Below are 20771 nucleotides of genomic sequence, written 5' to 3' on the forward strand. Positions count from 1 at the left end.
TTCGAACTCCCGGACCGCGAGATCGTGACCTGGCTGAAGTCGGACGCTTAACCGACTGCGCCACCCAGGCGCCCCTCGAGCAAAGTAAATTTAAACACATCCAATTAAGTAGAAATTGTAGTCCAAAGAATACATTTGGGAGGAAGGCACAGCATCTGAGGAAGAAGGCAGTGACAGCATGATGAACTTTTTAGTTATTTGGTGAGAGGGAAGAGACTGTGGTTAACCCTAAGTGCTACTAAAAAAAAACTATGGTAAATATGTACATAAAAGTTTTAAAGATAACCATTTGATAAATAGAAACAAATTAGGATGGGTTGGCAGGACTCATAAGGATATAAAAACAGTAAGTGTAAAGCTGTCTATAATCAATAAAATAAGAGAACACCAAAACTTTGAAAATAAAAGAAAATATATATCAGGCAATAGTATTAAAAAGAAAACAGGCAGGGGCGCCTGGGTGGCTCAGTTGGTTAAACGTCTGACTCTTGATTTTGGCTCAGGTTATGATCTCACGGTTTGTGAGATGAAGCCCAGCACAGGGCTCTGTGCTGACAGCACAGAGCAGAGCCCGCTTGGGATTCTCTCTTCCCCTCTCTCTCTGGCTCTCCCTCCCTGTGCATGCGCGCACACACACTTTCTCTAAAAAAATAAACTTAAAAAAAAGAAATGAGGTATAGTAATGTCAATATCAAACAAAACATAGTTGAAGGTAACAAGAATTAATCAGGGCAAAATGAATGTTTCCTGCTGATAACACATTTTCTAGATTCTACGATGTACTTTTTCACATTTTAAGATCTCTGAAATCAGGATGCATCTTATCATCTTAGATTTGATGAAACATAGTAATCTAACCAGGAGAATAAGTCATGATTCCTAATGCATTAACAAAGCTTCTGAATATTCAAAGCAATTATAGTTAGAAGAAATATAAGAATTGAACAAATTTGCAATCATACTTTTCTTAGAAATATATTTTCTTAGAGATTGGCAGACTAAGTAGACAAAAATTAGGTAAGGCTCTAAAGGATTTTACAAACACACTTAACAAGTTTGAGCTAACAGATACTTACAAGCGGTAATATCTAGCAAACATGATACCAGAACTCTCACCAAAAACTGACCGTGTATTAAATCATAAAAACAATCTCAAATTCCAATGAAAGGAGAACTGTGGTCATCTTCTGACATTAAAATAGTAGGTTTGAAGAGCATGAAGATTTAAAATAATTGATATACAAGAAAGGGGGAGGAAGTAGACTAGAAAAACCTAATAGGGTCTTCCAGGAGTCTGAGGCCCAACTGAAGTTGGTGCTTATGAATTTATTAATGGTCTTCAAGGGTTGTGAGAGAATAGCATACTCCAAAATGAAATAATTCAAAACTATGCAAATACCTGAAATGTCCACCAGCACAGTCGTTAAAGAGCTAGGCAACTGGTTAGGGGCACGATGCAATGTGAACATGAACTCACAAAAAAGCTTTGTCAAGGCTACATATTTTAAGTATTCAAACAATTTCAAAGCAAGGGCATAAAAGTTGCATGTGATGATTCCACAGACTTTAGAGCTCTTCCTCTGAGGAACTAAATCCCAAAGGTAGAAGAACTAACCTGATATCAGAGGAACGCACTCTATTGGAGAGTTTTAGTAGGTGTGTGTTCTGATAAGCAGCCCCTGCAGTGAACTGCTGGTTTAAATAAATGACTTATATAAACAACTGAAGGAAGTTATAAAATAAAATGAACACAAAATACTCCTCCCATTCTTGTGTGGAGGAGATATGTTTCAATTTTAAGGAAGTCATCTGACATTTTCCTGACATCAAAAGCACTCATTAAAAAAGGTGTGCCAGATGCTAATGACGCACCTGTCACAGCAGTGAGCCCAGAAAAAAGATAGCCTTCTCTCCTTTCATCCTAAATAAAAATGCTGTGTGATTTAAACACTCTAGAAAAAAGGAAAGACAAAATGAGTAAAGATATTTTTGCTCATTACCCATTTAGACCAATAAAAAGAGAAAACGGACTTTGTTCCAATGTGCTTAAATGATTTACATTAACTCTGATCATAACTAGTCTCCCGAGACATAGTCAAGAGATAAGGAGCATTAGCATTTGTTCGGCATTTGTTAAGATTCAGATTTAGAAGCCCCAATTCTAGCAGTTTTTATTTCCTCCGATTGTGTAAAAAGTGATAGAATTCAAGTAGTACCTAATCTGGATCTTCAACCAAGTTTGACAGGAAGCCCCAACTACTCAAATGTGTAAAGGAGTGTGAACTGAAGAGGAATCCTAAAAATTAGGAGAAAACTGTCAACCAACTAGAATCCCACTAACAAGTCTCTCACATTCTTTCTGTCATTTGGGGTCTACAATGCTCAGGTACACAATGTATACAAGGAAACTCAGAGAGAGATTCTGCTAGTGAACAAAGTTGGTTTTTAAAATATGCATATATATGAGGACAATATTATCGTAGTTATGAGGTAGTAGTAGCATTTAAAATGCTAATACTATAGAAAAATGTAACTCAAAATGCATATCAAATTATATTATACTTTTTAATTTCTGGTGCTCCCTTAAGCATGCACCAAATGGGAGAAGTTCTTAACACCAACAACACTATAACCTAAAACGAAGAATACACTGATCCAGCATTGAAACTATATGAAATAAAGCCTACAAGCAGCCAGATTGTCACTGATGTCTTAGAGTCCTAAATAATGTTCTGCCAACGATGACATTATTGTATAATTTATCATCTCTTAAATATAGCTACCAATTAAAAGATATTCAGACATACTATCTTCCTTCTGGTGTTTTAGCACTGCATAATAGATTCTTTCTTTATAACAAAATAACAGCATTAAATTCAAATTCAAGCTTGCTCTTTGATAATGTCTAAATCCATCTTTGTGTCCAGAAAGGTCATTTGTAGAACTTCTATTTAGTCGCTTGAGACCAAAAATCTATAATTGAGGCACTAAGTTATTACCTGGACCTCACAAGTTCTGGCCTCAAAATTCATGACTTTTGTCAAAGATGAAATGTTAAGCATTCAACAGATGAATCACTTTAATTATATTTCTACCTCTCCAAAGCTCTCTAAAAACAGAGTATTCATTACAACAGCACAAGTCAACTGTAATGGGGACAAACCTTCTTAACCTAACTAGACTAAGATCATAACCTTGGACTTATACGGAGAATCTCTCTACTTGAATTTAGTGTGAAACTTAAATCTTCTCTTCCTTACCCTAAATATCCCACCCCACCCCCCCAAATCACAAATCTTGTCCTCTCTTCCTTTGTAGGAACACCTATCCAACATTTATTAAATGTTGACCATTGAGGGATAAAAAGAGTTTCTCTTTCCACTGTCAAAGCCCAGTGGAGAGTCTAAAACATCACATCTGATATGGCACAGAATTCTAATCAGTATCACAGATTTCACGTTTTCCTCTCTAAACTCACTCAACACACCTCCAATAGACCAATCCTTGCGTACTACTTGTACACAAAGCGCTACTTGTTTCTTTGTGTACCTGAAAACTGTTGGGGTATTGTAGCTACTCAGTAAACGCCAATCTTTTGAGCTGGTACTAAATAATCCGGCCTATCTGGATTCTGGGATGTATATTCTTATATTCCTGCTTTCTGAAGACTGGTAAACTAAGCTGCTTGGTATTCTTCAAATGCACTTTGAGCCTTCTTACTTACACATCTGAAATGTCATCCTCTCTCATCTTTGTGTAACCTGACCAATCTACAGTCCTGCTCATTCTTCTATGTTCAGCTCAAATGCCATATCCTTCAAGAAGCCATCCTTGTCCGTCAAACTAAGTAGCAGTCATTTTTTTCCACTCAGAATTACAGCAGCGTTTTGGCATTTAGCACAGCTGGCACTACAGTTCTTTAGACTCATAATACCAAATTTCTACCCTGGTATTGTTTGTGGCTTTTCAGATTCAATAGATTGGCAATAATTGGAGCGACTGTAGAATATACTGTCCACAGCCAGATAACTTGGGAGAGTGAAAAGAAACCACTTTTGGTAATTATGCTGGGACAACAGACATCAACTAGGGCTGTTTCAGGCACACCAGATGCATGGTCACCCTTGCAAAGTGGTACACATAACCAGCCTTGTCAGTAAGTACAACAACAGCAGACTCAAAGAAATGACCTTGAAATTAAGAGAATGTGGATGATCTTTGTCTTAAAAACATTAAATTTGCTAAGTGGCACAGTGAATTCTGAAACTGAAAACATAGATACCAGTCCTGACTTTGATGCTAACTAGCAACGTGATATAAGGCATGTCACTTAACTGAGTCTCCAACTCAGCTAAACTGGACTCTATGATTTTTCTTTCTCCTGCTGGCTGCCGGGTAACTAGGAAGCTCTATTTACACAGTACACACACTCAATAAAATTCTTGTTGGTTTTACAAATTTGCTTTAATATTTTAATAAACTATATGTAATTGCCTTAGCACTTATATGACATGATTCATCTCCCAGTGGGTGGCGGGGGGGGGAAGCTCTAATAGAAGATATTCGAAGATAGGAAAATATTTGGAGATAGTGGCCAAATACTTTAAATACCTACTTTTTCTCTAATAGTATTTTGTTTTTAAGAAATAAACTCAAAAAGTTTTAAACTATCCTGAACAAAATAAAAATCACTATGTATATAGACCTGATTGCAATATTCCAAATTTAATTTGTAACAGATTTTTTATTTGACTTTTCAAATACTTACAAAACACTGTCCTTCCCTCCCCATCTTCAGACACTGCCAACTCCATTCCTCACATTTGAGCACAATTAACAGATTGTTGTGTAGATTTATAAAACTTTCTTATAAGCATATATACATCTACAGAGGACCCTTAAACAACACAAGTTGGAACTGCATGGGTTCACTTATACATGAATTTTTTTTTCAATAAATATATTAGAAATTATTTTGGAGATTTGTAAACAATTTGAAAAAACTCACAGCCTAGAAATAATAAAACTTTATAGCCTAGAAATATCCAAAGAAGTAAGAAAAAGTTAGATATGTCATCAATACATAAATATATGGAAATACTAGTCTATTTTATAATTTACTACCATAAAATACACACAAAGTTAAAATACACCAAGGTAAAAGTAATCAGAACTTAGGCACAGTCTATATACATGGTGCCATGTGCAGTTTAGAGAAATGTAAACAAATGTAAAGACAGTATTAAATTGTTACTGCTGGGGCACCTGGGTAGTTCAGTTGGTTAAGCATCAGACTTCGGCTCAGGTCATGATCTCACGATCATGCCCCGCATCAGACTCCGTGCTGACAGCTCAGAGCCTGGAGCCTGCTTCAGATTCTGTGTCTCTCTCTTCTCTGCCCCTTCCCTGCTCATGCTCTGTCTCTGTCTCTCAAAAATGAATAAAGTTAAAAAAAAAAAATTCCCTTCAGGCTCCCTGCTGTCAGCATAAAGCCCGCTTTGGATCCTCTATCCCCCTCTCTCTCTACCCCTTCCCCACTCACATGTGCTCTCTCTCTCTTAAAAATAATACATTAAAAAATATTAAAAAGTAGTTTAATGCTTTAAAAAATTTTTAAAAATAAATTGTACCTATATAAGATCAACTGCAATATATACTGTACTGTAATAATTTAGTAGCTATGTCTTGTTGCCATTGTGGTGAGCTAAGGTATTGAAAGTATCTGCTGAAAATGCTGTGTGAAGCTAATGACGGTTGTGTAACACCAACCATCTCTGTGTAAGCATTTGTCTCTCCAGCAAATTGTGTACTGCAGTAAAAAGTCATCTCTCATGGTTCTCACAATTAGTAAAGTTTTTAGGGAGTCAAAAGTTACAGGCAGATTTTTGACTGCACGGGAGTTGGGGCCCCTAACCCCTGTTCAAAGGTATTGTTCAAATATCCTTCTATCTTACCTTTCCCACAAATGAAATCAGCCTACATATACCTTTCTGCAACTTGTTTAATATAACTCAGATATTTTCCATATCTACCTTATATTTTAACAGCTACCTAGTAATCCATTGCATTCATGTTATTTAATCAGCCCCCTTACTAACTGTATTGACTGAATTGTTTCCAGAGTTATCCTGGCCTAACATAAATATCTTTAAATATTTGATAGCTATACATGCAAGATAAATTATTACAAATAGAGTTATTTGATGAAAGGGCATATGAATTCTAAATTATAAAACTGCATTTCAAAAAAATTTACACTGCCATCAAGAACATGAAAACACAAGTCTCCTCATACTCCAGTCTGATGATAACAGAGCAGGTAAAAAAAGAAGAAAAAAAGGAAACTTGTAAGTGCCAGCATGTCCACAAATTCCATTCAGTTAAGTCATAGAAAAACATAATTTCATTTCTGCAAATGAAAAGGTTTATCATGACATGTGTATATGCATATGTAAGTATAAAATGTGCGCACACATAGGCTTCTTCTAAGGCTCAAGTCTCAACTTACATATGCCATCAGAAAGGGCCTCTTTGTCCATCCTATTTAAAGTTAACTCTCAGTATACCCTCAATAATTCTTTATCAGAGTGTAAAGGATTCATTTCCTTTAAATAGGCATAAAATCGATAATTACTTTATTTATTCACTGGCTCAATGTCTGTCTATGCTTAGAGTGCATAAACACTAACAGGGCAGAGAATCATGCCTGCCTATTGGCTATTTCACCCCCACCACTCAGTGCAGTCGAATATACAATTTTAAATAGCATATAGAATTTTGCTCAACAAATAGTTACTGAATAAATACACAATGTTTGCTAACATGGGCTATCTCTAGGAAGTGAGATTAAGGGAAGGGGTAAAAGGTACATTTACTTTTATTGCAGTCAATTACGCATTCTTATTTTTACAGCGAACGTGGATTATATTTATTTAAAACTATTTTGTGCAAGTTAGTTTTAAGCAAACCATTTCAGATGCCTTGCAATCTGGTCACATAAGATTTTTTTCTTATTTGCAAATTTAAATGATCTAACTGAATATTAAATAATTACTGTCTACTTGAAAAAACTCTCAAACCTTGCTTCATGAAGCTAACCTTTTTATTTTTAATGTTTACTTATTTTTGCAAGAGAAAAAGAGAGAGCAAGAGTGGGAGGGGCAGAGAGAAAGGGGGACACAGGATCCAAAGCAGACTCTGTGCTGACAGCAGAGAGCCCAGTGTGGGGCTTGAACTCATGAACTGTAGGATGATGAGCTGAGCTGAAATTGGGATGCTTAATAGACTGAGGCACCCAGGTGCCCCCATGAAGTTAACCTTCTATTTCCATTTTAATTTAATGTTGACTACTAAATTCCCATTCAGTAGCTTTGCCTTTGTACATTCTTTCAAATTACTATTACCCTAGAGTTACAGAGTGCTTATGATTTACAATATGCTTTACATATACAGCTGACCCATGAACAATATGGGTTTGAACTGCACTGGTCCACTTACACACAATTTTTTTTTTAATAAACACAGTATAGTACCTCAAATGTATTTTCTCTTCCTTCTTTTCTTTTCTTTTAAGTAGGCTTCATGGCCGGCACAGAGCCCAATGTGGGACCTGAACTCGAGACACCAAGATCAAGACCCGAGATGACATCAAGAGTCAGAGGCTCAACTGACTGTGCCATCCAGGTGCCCCTCCTTATTATTTTCTTAACAGTTTCTGTCCTCTAACTTACTTTATTGTAAGAATGTAGTCTAAAATACACATAACATATAAAACATGTGTTAAGTGACTGTTTACTACTAAAGGCTTCCAGCCAACAATAGGTTATACTAGTTAAGTTTCTGGGGAGTCAAATTATACGCAGATTTTTGATTGTGCAGAGGTCAGTGCCCCTAACCTCCATGTTGTTCAAGGGTCAACTTTATTAGTCTATTTGCCCCTCAGAAGTGTGCTGTGCAGAGATTACTGTTTATACTTATAGATAAGGAAAATGATACTCAGAGAGATTAACTACCTCATCTGTAGTGGGGCTGGGACATGAAGCCAGTAATTCAGGTTGTTTGTATGAGGTTTGTGTCATTATACACATTATGGCAGGTAACTGGCAATGCCTCAGTCTTGTATCAAACAATGTATCTATTTTAATACAAATAACTATATTTGTTTATCTATTTTAAACAAAAATATTCAAAATGCATCTTACAGTTAGTGCATATATTTCTGTAACAGCTGCATTTAACAGAATATTTGAGTGATAAGGAAGTCATATAATCTAAATCCTCCATTTTACAGAAAATTAAAATCAGAGAATTTCAGTACCTGATCCAATCATTCAGCAAGTTAATGGCAGACAAGAACCAGAACCAAGACATTGACATTAGATGCATTTTCAATCACAGTAAGTTCCTGGACATGGAATTCATGATTAAGAAGTCAAATTTCATCATAGTTGTCTTGAGTTAAAACTTTTCTTAAATTTATAATTACTGCTACAAAAAGGTAAAATAACTGATTAGAATTTATCCTTTGATTAAAATCAACACCAACTATCACACATCCTAGTGCTTCAGATTTAAAATATTCCACTAATGACTAATGATTTCCTGCTACCTAGCCAACTTTTAATCATGCCAGGCCTTAGTCACTTATTCCAGAACTTCTATTATTCAGTATTTACCTTAGATACCACGTGGAATTTTTTGCAAATGTTTCTGTCACACACAAAAAAAGTGAAGTTCAATATGTATCCTTATCTACCATGGCCATAATATCCTAGAAGTCATTTAATGAACTGGTGAAGTATGAATTTCCTTTACTAAAAACAAGTTCATGTTACTCCCTTTTCACCAGCCCATCTTCCCTTACTGGAACTACAACTGACAATTATCAGACTTGATATGAATGAGTGTACGAAGAAAAACATTCTTGTGTTTTTAAATTTAAATCTTACAAGATAATTTTGGAATCTATTTTTAAATTCAAAGTGACAGGAAGAAAGGCTAATAAAAAGTTAATGGACAAAACACATTTTACTTAATTCTTACTATCTTAACTGCAATACTTCATAATGCCAATACTTAAAGTCATTCAGTAGACAATAAGACATAGAAAGTACTTTGGCACAAAATAACAGATAATATTAATTTAACTGGCAGCAAATAAAAATAATACTGCTGTAACTATTTTTAAAACTACAAGAGATTCTAAAATCGACAGTTGCTGTTCCTAGAAATGCATAAAGTAAATATTAAAAACAGCACAGGGGGTGGGGAGAGAAGAGAGGGAAATAAACCACAAGAGAATATTGAATGATAGAAAACAAACTGTGGGTTGATAGAGGGAGGTGGGAGGGAGATTGTCTAGATGGGTGATGGGTACTAAGAAGGGCACTGGTTGTGATGAGCCCTGGGTATTGTATGTAAGTGATGAATCACTGAGTTCTACTCATGAAACCAATCTTGCACTGTATGTTAACCAAAAATTTTTAAAAAGTACTCCCAACACACATGAAATTAAATATTTTAAGAAAGCTATGCTTGGCATTGACTCATATTGTATGAGAAATAGAGTAGAATAATGACTACTAGGGACTGAAGGCAGGGGAAATAGGGAAATGTTGGTCAAAAGGTACCAACTTCCACTTACAAAGGAGTAAGATCTGGTGCTGTAATGTGCAGCACGGTGACTCTAATAAACAATACTGTTGTAGTGTTGAAAGTTGTAGGAGGGGTGAGCTCACCATGTTCTCACCAGAACAATAACAAAATGGCGGTTATGTGAGGTAGAGAATGTGTTAACTAACCTTACTGTGCTAAACATTTTGCAACATGTACAAATCATCACATTATATACCTTAAATTTACACAACATTGAATGTTAATTATATCTCAATAAAGCTGGAGGAAAAAAAAGAAAGGTATGTTTCAAACATACTCATTCTCAAATTCTAATTCCCAATTAGAAATTCTGTTTTCTAGTGTTGTTGCATACATGTTCCATATATTTTAATTATAATTACAAAGTTTCATTTAACATTCCAAGGTGATAATTAACTTAAACCCGAACCGTCCAAATTATATCGGAGGCCAACTGTGGGTACTTGAAACTACCTTCTTGCAACGAAGCACTAGCCAGCAGACAGTAGCCAGTGGGCAGTAGAAAATTCCCCCTACAAAAATAAGGCTCAGTCTCAAAGACACTCAAATACTTCCAATATTATTTTTAAACCTGATGCATGAAGGTAAACATCATCTTAAGATTCTTTCCACTTTCAATAATTTACTCCATTGGGTTTCTGGTATTTAAACGTCTCTTGGATGTTAGCCACAAAGATGTGCTACCAAACTCTCTTGTAGTTGGTAGTTCTTCTGTTAACAGCTCCTCTCTGGAGTCCGTCACCATGACACATCGAGTTACACACTACGTCTGACGTTCTTCTGTTACCCTTATATCCTTCACTCTCCTGCCCTTCTTCTGCCTTTCTCTACCTACCCCCACTTTTTTCATTTTAAAACTTTTAACTGAAACAGACTTCCAGTGACCAGAAATAACTTAGGATCACAAAGTATCAGGGTTGAACGATTCCTCTCATTTGTGTCCATGTTCAGCAAACTTCTGTAAAGGGCTAGAATGAGTATTTCAGACGTGGTGGGATATGTGGTCTGTGTCTAAACTACTCATCTCTGCCATTGTAGTGTGAAAACAACTACAGACCAGACACAGACAATCAGTAAACAAGCGTGGCTGGGTCTCAAAGCTTTACTTACAAAAACAGGAGGTTGGCTGGACTTGGCCTGTGGGCTGTTTGCCAACATCACTTTTGTCCATCCACCTTTGAATATCTTTACATCAATGTATCCCAAATTGTGCCCTTTAAGATATTAATGAGTGTACACAAAAAAAGACAAAAGCTCCATAGTCAAACAGATTTGGGAATGCTATATACTTGCATTCTATTTTACTCTTGGAGATTCACAATGGTAATGAATGCAAAGGGAGAGGCTCCAAGCGGGCCAGTTTCGATCCTTCCTCCTCCAGGCTGCTCAGGCCTCTAGTACTTGTCCTACCAAATCAGGGGTAGCAGTGAGTCTACTGGAAATTGCTTTGTTCACTTCCTGCAATACAACCCAACTCTCATGAAGGGAAGTGTTTGTAATTCTATGACGTTTTTGGCAGAAAGTCCTCAAAATTATGTGTTTGGTGTATTTTCTAAATTTTAGCACTGAAAGATAGCTTTAGTATTAAGTTAAAAAAAATAAAACCTTTACTGATTACAGAAGGAATATATGGTTATTTCAGAAAACTGAAAAAATATTAGTATCCAAAGATAAGCACTGTTAACATTTTGGTATGGGAATGTCTCCATATGTGTATATAATTGTTTAACTAAATTCAGATTACTTGGTATACATAACTTTGTATTTTACTTCTCTACTTGACATTACATCTGGAGATTTTCCTGATGTCATTAAAGAGTGTTCAAAGACATGGTTTTTAATGGCCAAATAACCTTTCCATCACAATGTTGTACTATAATTATTTTAACTACTTCCTCTATTTTGGGACATGTAAGTCATTTCCTATTCTTTCTCTCTCTATCCCTATCTTTTTCTTTTTAAAATACAAATGCTGATATTAACAGTCTTTGTCCAAATCATTGATTTCTTCCTTAGGAAAAATCCTAAAAGGGGCGCGCCTGGGTGGCTCAGTCAGTTAAGCGTCTGACTTTGGCTCGGGTCATGATCTCACTGTCTGTGAGTTCGAGTCACACATCAGGCACTGTGCCAATAGCTCAGAGCCTGGAGCCTGCTTTGGATTCTGTTCTCCCTCTCTCTCTGCCCCTTCCCCGCTGGCACTCTGCCTCTGTCTCTGACAGATATTTTATTTTTATCTCAAAAATAAAATAATTTTTAAAAAATCCTAAAAGAACAATTAATGGGTTGAGTCAGTAATGTTTAACATATAATTGTCAAAATGGTGTTAGTAAATGATGTAACAATTTATATTTTTGCTGAGTGAAAGCAAAGCACAACCCCTAATCACACACTAACCAGCCATTATAAACTAATAATTCATTAGAAGATATAAAATCTTCATTAGGCAAAAATGACATCTCACTGACTTAATCTTGTATCTTTGATAGTGAAGTGGAACATACGTCATGTTTAGAAATTATCTTTATCTTTGCTCTATTGTGAATTGTAAGCTTATGTTAGTTATTTGTGCGCATTCTTACATAGAATATTAAACTTCTTCCCTACCTTGTTTCTTCTTTAATTTAGTTATACTTTCTATGAAGAAGAATTAAGTTTTTACACCCTAAAATACCAAATTTCCATCTGTATTCTCTCTTACCTCTTTTATATATAAAAGCAAATGGCAAGACTCTTCTGTCATCTTTCAACATTTTTATGGATTCAATTAAAAGTTTAACTCTCTCTCTATATATATTTTTTTTAACGTTTATTTATTTTTGAGACAGAGAGAGACAGAGCATGAACAGGGGAGGGGCAGAGAGAGAGGGAGACACAGAATCCGAAGCAGGCACCAGGCTCTGAGCTGTCACCACAGAGCCCAACGCAGGGCTTGAACTCATGGACTGTGAGATCATGACCTGAGCTGAAGTCAGACGCTTAACCGACCAAGCCATCCAGGCGCCCCAACTCTCTCTATATTTTATTTTGACATTAAGATAAACACATAATATAATTCTTTACAAAACACCAATTATCCACATATCAAGTAATGCAGGTTTCTTTCAATCCACACTGATTTGTGATTTCACGTTTTCATACATTCAAATATAAAGTGCTATTTCTGCTATATAAATTTCTTTTTCTAGCTTCTTATAGGCCATATTTTTTAAATGATGTGTATAAGACTGAGATAAAAGAAGATTTTTATTTTCATTTTTTAAAAATGTTTATTTTTAAAGAGAGAGAGAGAGATGCGAAGGGGCAGAGAGAGGTAGACAGAGGATTTGAAGTGGGCTCTGTGCTGATAGCACAGAGTCTGATGGGGAGCTTGAACTCACAAGCCACGAGATCATGACCTGAGCCAAAGTTGGACACTTAACCAACTGAGCCACCTAGGCGCCCCAATAAATGCTATCTTTAAGTAGATAAAGTAAGAGGCTGAGATGTAAGTCCATAGAAAATTGTGGTGATTCAAGGTAGAAACAAGAATGAATTTTTTGATTAAGAAAATAACACATGGCAAGAAACTTACCCAAAGATTATAGTGATGGTATCCATGCAGATCTTCAAGACAGTATGCAAAGATGAACTTTAGCTGACTAAGACAATAGTCTGAAGGCAAAAAAATATGACTAGACAATATATGATCCCTTAAAACTCCACTTACTAAAGAGAGAGTTAGGGAGTTTTAATTTACAATAGTGTGAAAGACTGCCACATAAAAGTTGGGGACAAAATATTCACTACATACAAGAAAATAAAATATTTAGCTGCCTTAATTTATAGCAAGAGTTTGATTAAAACTCTTAAAAAACCTAGCAAAACCAAAGACTGTTATGTTCTTCTTCAACCTTTTTCCTGAGCTTCTGACATGAACTGCTCCTGATTCTAGACATTTTTAACTAGTTTTCTTCTATTCTAACCTAAACTCAACACTCCTAACCAAACTAGCTCTATTACCTTCCTTTTCAAATTTATTGGCATAAAGTTGTTTCTAATATTCCCTATGTCCTCTTAAAGTCTATAGGATTTGTAATGACATCCTCCTTTTCAATCCTGATACTGATATTTTTTTGTTTTTCTTGATCAGTGTAAACATACTCCAATTAAATTTATTTTTTCAAAAAACTAGTTAGTAACTAGTAACTAGTAAACAGCTCTTAGTACTGTTTCTGTTTCATTTGTGTTCTTTATCATTTTCTTCTTCTGAATGCTTTAGATTTAATTCGTTTTTAATCTAGCTTTTAAAAGCTTCCTTCAAAATGCCACTTTATCTGCATTCTACAAATTTTGATAAGGAGTATTTTCGTTTAGTTAAAAGTATCTTCTAATTCCTCATGACTTGTTCTTTGACACATGGGTTATTCAGAAGGCTGTTTAATTCCCAAATATTTCTGAATTTTCTAGTCTCTGTTATTGAGTTTTGGTTTTAATGCCATTGAGGTCCAAGAATATACTTTGGATGATTTAAATGCTGTTAAATGTTTTGAGACTTGTTTTAAGGCCTAAGCCATTTACATTTAATGCAATAATTGATACATAGATTTGAATCTACTATTGTGCTAGTTGTTTTTTATTTGTCCATTTGTTCTTTGTTCCCTTTTTCTCCTCTTTTCCTTATTTTAGACTAATTTTTAAGATTCCATTCTATTTCCACTGTTTACTTGTTAGCTAAATCTCCTTCTCTATTTTTAGTAGTTTCCCTAAGTTTTAGGATATGCATTTTTAAATTATCACAGTCTACTTCATATATTATAATTTGATATGTAATAAAGGGATCTTACAACAGTTTATTTTTAATCCTACTGTACTCTGTTTTGTCATACATTTTAATTTTATAGGTTATAAACTATTTTTCTTTAGACCAGAGATCAGCAAACAAGGACCTGCCACCTCTTTTTGCAAATGAAGTTTTACTGAAAAGTCGAAGTTGATTTATATGGTTGATTTCATGCTACAAGGGTAGAACTGAGTAGCTGTGACAGATACTGGCCCATAAAATTTAAAACATTTATGGTCTAGACCTTTACTGAAATATCGGTGGTCCCTAGTTTAGATAGTAAGTTATTTCATTAACTGCTGAAAATAAGAAAGAATTTTATATTTACTTTTCTGTTTCTAAACCACTCTGGCCTGTTTTGTTTTTTTGTGAAGACCTGTAAGTTTCTGTCGGGTATCATACTACTTCTACCTAAAGAACTTTAACATTACTTGTAGCACAGGTCTGCGGACAGTACATTTTCTCAGCTTTTGTTCTGACATGTCTTTATTTCACTTTAATTTTTAGAAGATATTTTTTGTTGGGTATATTATTTGGGTTGACTTTCTTTCCTTATAGGACTTTAAAACTGCTCCACTGCCTTCTGGCTGGCACCATTTCTGGTAAAATGTCTGCTATAATGTTTATTTTTGTTCCTCTATGTATTTTAATTGGCACTATATTTATTTTCTGTGTGCAATACAGATTTCCTTATACACCACATAAAGAAAACCATCTCAAATATATCCCTGTTCTAAACCTATAATCCCCAACCACAGATGAACTGATCAAGGTGCTTCAGCATCGCCAGATTTACTCCCCTACAGGATATCCCTAGGGTTAGCTCTGCTTGGGTCCTCCTGTTCTGGCTCTTGCCTCACAATCACAGGTGAAACCAAGGGAAAGCCCAGAAGCATTATGAACCAGGCAGTCCTAAGAATCAATCAAGTAATATTCTTTTGGTGCAAAAGAATCCTCAGTCCAAATAGTGGATGCAAAGTCTATTCAGGCCATGTGTCTTTTTCAAAGATTTTATTAAAGGTCTTTACAGAGCAAACTCTAGATCCAGCTTCCAAGGAGACCCTGTTATGCTGTGGGTACTGGCTACAGCATGGCAGGTAGCTCTGGCTTCCCACTCTTATGTTCCAAGATGGGAGTGGTGGGCAATAACTCATCTTTGGGTTCCATAGTGCTCACATGATCAGGCAGGGTCTTTGTGGGGCCAGTCTTGCCATGTGAATCCCAGGGAAGCATGATCTTCATTTTGATGCCCAGCACACTCTGTCGGAGCAGCGCATGGCATACAGCAAGCAGTGTCGATGTAGTAGTTAACAGGTTCCCCACTGTGAATCATCAAGCCATCTACAAACTTCAAGGATTTGGTCCTCTGTCCTCAGAGTTTCCCAGACACCATCTCACAGCCTTTGGCCTCACTCTCCATGATGAACCACACACCATAAGCAGGCCCTCCGCACAGCAAGGCATCCTAGGAGTTTTGTAACACAGAGACTGCCTGGGCAATAGCATGCAGACCTCCAGTGGCCACCTTTTTAGCATAAAGCTCTACATTGCTCTCAGGGGAGCCAAACCTCTTCTGAACCACAGTGGTCAATTCCTGGATCCACCGGCCCTTCTCACCAAGAACATTCTGTGTCCTGGTGGCCAAGATAATGATTTCAGTCCTGGTTGGTGTAACTAAGACCTCACCTCTGGAGGAGCCATCTTCAGCCAGCTCCCAAGTGACAAACTCGTTCAATCCAGCTTTGAAGAGGCCAACGGCAACAACCTTCCTCTTCTTAGAAATTCGCACCATCTTGCCACTGCGTACCACCGAAGGAAAAAGTCCTCTGTATCTTTTTAAAACTTTCTGGCTGCCTTCAAGACTTCTTCATTATGTTTGGTCTTCAGTAATTTAACTATGATGCATATAGGTGTGTCTTCTTTTATTACTACTACCACCACTATTATTATTATCATTAGCTTGCGTGGGGCTATCTTAGCTTCTTCTTTGACCTGTGGTATGGTCTTGTTCATTTTTTTAATTCAAAAATTTTGGCCATTATCTATTCAGATATTTATTTTTTTCTGTTCTGTTCTTGTTCTCTTCTCTTTGTGAGGCTCCAATTTGTTAAACCATCTTATATTTTCCCATCTTAGATACTCTGTTCATTCTCTCTTTTTCTTTTATTTCAGTTTAAATAATTTATATGGAACTATCTTCAAGTTGATGGACTATTTTCTCAGCTGTCGTGAGCCCAATGATCACCCTGAGTAAATGCTTCATCTCTGATACTATTATTTTTAATAATTTCCCTTCCTCTGGTTATAGAACCCTTTCACTCTCTGGACAAATGCAAATATAGTATCTTCATGGTTTCCATCTTTCTGCCAAAATTCCTCCTCTGTTCAGTCATCTACCTTTTCTACTAACTCCTTTAATATACTAATAATAATTAGTTTAAAGTCCCTGTCTGATTGTTCCAATATCTGGGCCTCCTTAATTTGGTTCTGTTGAATGTTTATCTATCAACAAAGGACCAGTTTTCCCTTGCTCTGTTTATGTCCAATAATTTTTTATTGAATGCTGAGCAGAGACTGAGATAATTATTATTTGCACTTGGAACATGGCATATCTATTCTGTCAAGCCATTAGTGTGGAGGAGTTAAATCAATTTAGATAGGAATTGAACTTGGTATAGATTTTACTATTGTTTTAGTTACCTTCAGCACACCATAGATTTCAAATTCTTCTAATGGTGGACTACCATTATCTTGTGCTTAAGAAGAGAGATGAAGGAGAGTTCTTCAATTTACCTGTTTTCCTCTCAGCTTTCAACTATTTCTACATAACTCTATGACACAGGGATCTCTATATTCTTGACCTTCCCCCAGCAGTAGAAAGCTTTTTTGTCTATTGCTCGGTGGTAGGGCAGGTGGGATTTTCAATTGTCCTTGGTCAGCCTCAGTATTAGGCAGGTCCTGCGCATCAGAGGGTTCCTCCCTCGGGAAGCAGAAGGGTTTGGCTTCTCATCTTCCCCCCCATAAATTTATGAAATAAGGCTTTCAGCCCCTCCTGCACTGGTTTGAGGCTTAAAGGAGTTTGAGTAAATGAGAGTGGTTTTGTACCTATCTATCAGCAGCTACAGATTACCTCTTTTACCTCTTCACCACCAAAATGACTGTTCTTTTTTCTTTTTAACGTTTATTTATTTTTGAGAGAGACAGAGATAGGGTGTGCATCGGGGAGGGGCAGAGAGTGGAGGCAGACAGAATCTGAAGCAGGCTTGAGGCTCCAAGGTATCAGCACAGAGCCTGACGTGGGGCTCAAACCCACAAACTTCAAGATCATGACCTGAGCCGAAGTTAGCTTAACCGACTGAGCCACCCAAGCGCCCCCAAAATGACTTTTCTCAAGTCTCTGACTTGCCTCCAGTCTTCACAATGAGTATCTTGTGGAGTTCCAGGGATATGTATTTGCAAGCCTGTATGAACTTCCCTTTCATCTGGGGCCCTGAGGTATTCCAAACTAGTTCATGCATAGTCTTTAACTATCACATAAAACTTTAGCTGATTTCTTCTTATCCACTCTTACAGCAGCCAACTCTTTCATGCTCTGCCAAAGGTGAAACAATTAATGACCCATTCCTTGGGGACAGGAGAGTGTTCAATTCTTTGGAATTTAATTTACTTGGCTGCTTTGCAAGCTCAGCTCTTTGATGGACTCAGAAAAATTATGATTTTGTAAATCATCCAGCTTTTTTATTGTAGGTGGGATGTTCTATGTCCACTATCTATACCTGAGTAGAAGTCCCCTTCCACTTCCGTCCACCTTCCTTTTCTACTGTGGAAAGGCAGCACCACTCTTCTAGCCACCCAGAAAAAGCCCGGGAAGTATTTCTGACTTTTCTATAATAATGTTTAATATCCAATCAGTTGATAAAGTCTGGATTAAATAAATCACTAATATATATATCTATATCTATAGATAGATATAGATCTATCTATCTATAGATAGATCTATATCTATCTATAGATAGATAGATATATCTATATCTATTTATAGATAGATATATATTTTAACGTTTATTTATTTTTGAGACAGAGAGAGACAGAGCATGAACAGGAGAGGGGCAGAGAGAGAGGAAGACACAGAATCTGAAACGGGCTCCAGGCTCTGAGCTGTCAGCACAGAGCCTGATGCGGGGCTCGAACTCACGGGGCCGTGAGATTGTGACCTGAGCCGAAGTCAGACGCTTAACCGACTGAGCCACCCAGGCGCCCCATATACTTTTTATTAGGATCCTTTCTATTTTTCTAGTATAACTACTTACAATGGTCTTTTTATAACAATATTCCTTCGACTAGATGCCCCCTTCAATCTGCCACCTATTTCTTTTCTTGAGTGTGTGGGATGGTTGTATTTTCATTTTTTGGCTTTTTACGTTTTTATTTTAATTCATTAGTTAGCACACAGTGTTATATTAATTTCAGATGGACTTCTTCTAAATAAACCTGACTGTATCATCAGACTGCCTAACTACAGTATTGTTTTGACTATTTACAATCAAGGCCATGATCAATCTGATCTTATTCTGTCTTTACAGGCTACCTTCCTACAGGTATAGGTATTCTACTCTATTTCCATACTGACCCAAGCCCTTTTTTTAACATTTGGAAATCTTATAATTCAAGGCCTATTACAAAGGGGACACTTTCCATGAAAAAACGTCCATGATCGCACAGACAGAATTCCTCTCTTCCAAACTATATGCTGCATTACTGCTTTATTTGTACTATAAAAATAACACTTATTATGGACTAGTATTAAATTGTACACATCTCTTACATCCTTTACAATATTATAAACTCCAGACAGAGATCAGACCTTATAAACTGTTATATTCTCTTTTTAGCTTTTCCACATACATATTTATCTTGCAAATTAAAAAAGCAAAATTAATAACATGCCACTTCCTTCCTTATAATCCATGCATTCTTAATTCATCCCTGACAAGGCTACTAAAAAATTTTGCCAGCCTGGAAATGTTCTCTGGTTTTGAAATGTTGTCTCAAAAAGGAAAAAAACACACACTGCAACTATAATGATTATGCCACCCATTTTCAGAGGAAAACCCAATTAGGTTTAGCTTAGGGACCTCCTAGCAAAGCCAACCATCTTTACTATTAAATCTGTAATGGTGATCTCAAACACAAATATACTGAAATCTCTTTATTTATTAGTTCCACGTAAATCACCCCAAGAGACTCACAAATTTTACCAAGGGAAACCACTGCCGCTGATAAAAAGAAACAAGCCTATCTACCTTCATGCCTGGTTTGGTAATCATACTCAGGCACTTTGCCAAGATGGAAAAGTAAGAAGCTTCTACTAAATCATTTTCAATAAATAGGGAAAGGTATAGTCACAAACAGATACAGGAAGAAAAAGAACAGTTCTAATATTTTATTCCTTTTTGTAACAGTACTCTTAAATACATTTTCAAGAAAGAGCATGTAAAAATCCTATATGCTATTTTAGTGAAAAGCCGGGGTAGGCGCCATCTTTGCCACTTAGCTTTCCCAACGAGGCTACGTGGCTGGGGCCACACTGGAACCTGAACTTAATTTGACTCAGATACCAGATTACATGTCAAAAGCTTTATCTTCTCCATGTACTCTTGAGAACTGCACAAAATGAAAAATGCTCCTTGCTAAAACAAACAATACATCCAACAGGTATCCTTATCAATTTGACACAGAACTGTTATCCAACAATTCAACTTCTAGTAATTTAGTGTGAGAAAATAATCATGTAAAGAAGCTCAGCACAGCACTGTTCATAATGGTAAAACATAAGAAACAATTTAAATATTAATAGGGAATCACTTATACAAAACAAAGTGCATATATACTGTTCAACAGTGGAAAATGTTGACATAGATCTATGTGTTTACTGACATGAGAAGACGTCCACAGCATGCTGTTCTAAGCAAATGTGTTATTCAACCACATACACATCTGTGCATGCTCATATGTAGTACTCCTAGAAGGCACGATATGGGGCATGTGCCATTACCAATTTATTGCCTCTCAACTCCGAAGTCATACTTTATTGCCTGCTCTGCAAAAATGAAGCTGGCCCGTTTATCTACCTTTCCTCTGCAGCAGACATATGTTTTAAATTTTATTAGTATAGGCTGCTTCTCCCAACACTCCAACCCCTCAGGTGGTTTTGTAGCAGAAAGCCTTCAAGGAGACACCCCCTTGTGACTGGTCTTCTCTGGGTTTTGAGCAGGGTTTGACAGCATAATAGCACAGC

The 20771-nt window shown here is 36.4% G+C and overlaps 1 protein-coding gene and 1 pseudogene across 1 annotated transcript in view; both read right to left on the minus strand.

Moving 5' to 3' along the window:
- Nucleotides 1–20771, minus strand: part of NEO1 (neogenin 1) — a 240805-nt gene that overhangs the window by 87315 nt on the left and 132719 nt on the right.
- Nucleotides 11894–18439, minus strand: LOC113601879 (40S ribosomal protein S3-like; annotated as a pseudogene).

Source organism: Acinonyx jubatus, chromosome B3, assembly GCF_027475565.1.
Source record: "Acinonyx jubatus isolate Ajub_Pintada_27869175 chromosome B3, VMU_Ajub_asm_v1.0, whole genome shotgun sequence".
Classification (NCBI taxonomy): domain Eukaryota; kingdom Metazoa; phylum Chordata; class Mammalia; order Carnivora; family Felidae; genus Acinonyx; species Acinonyx jubatus.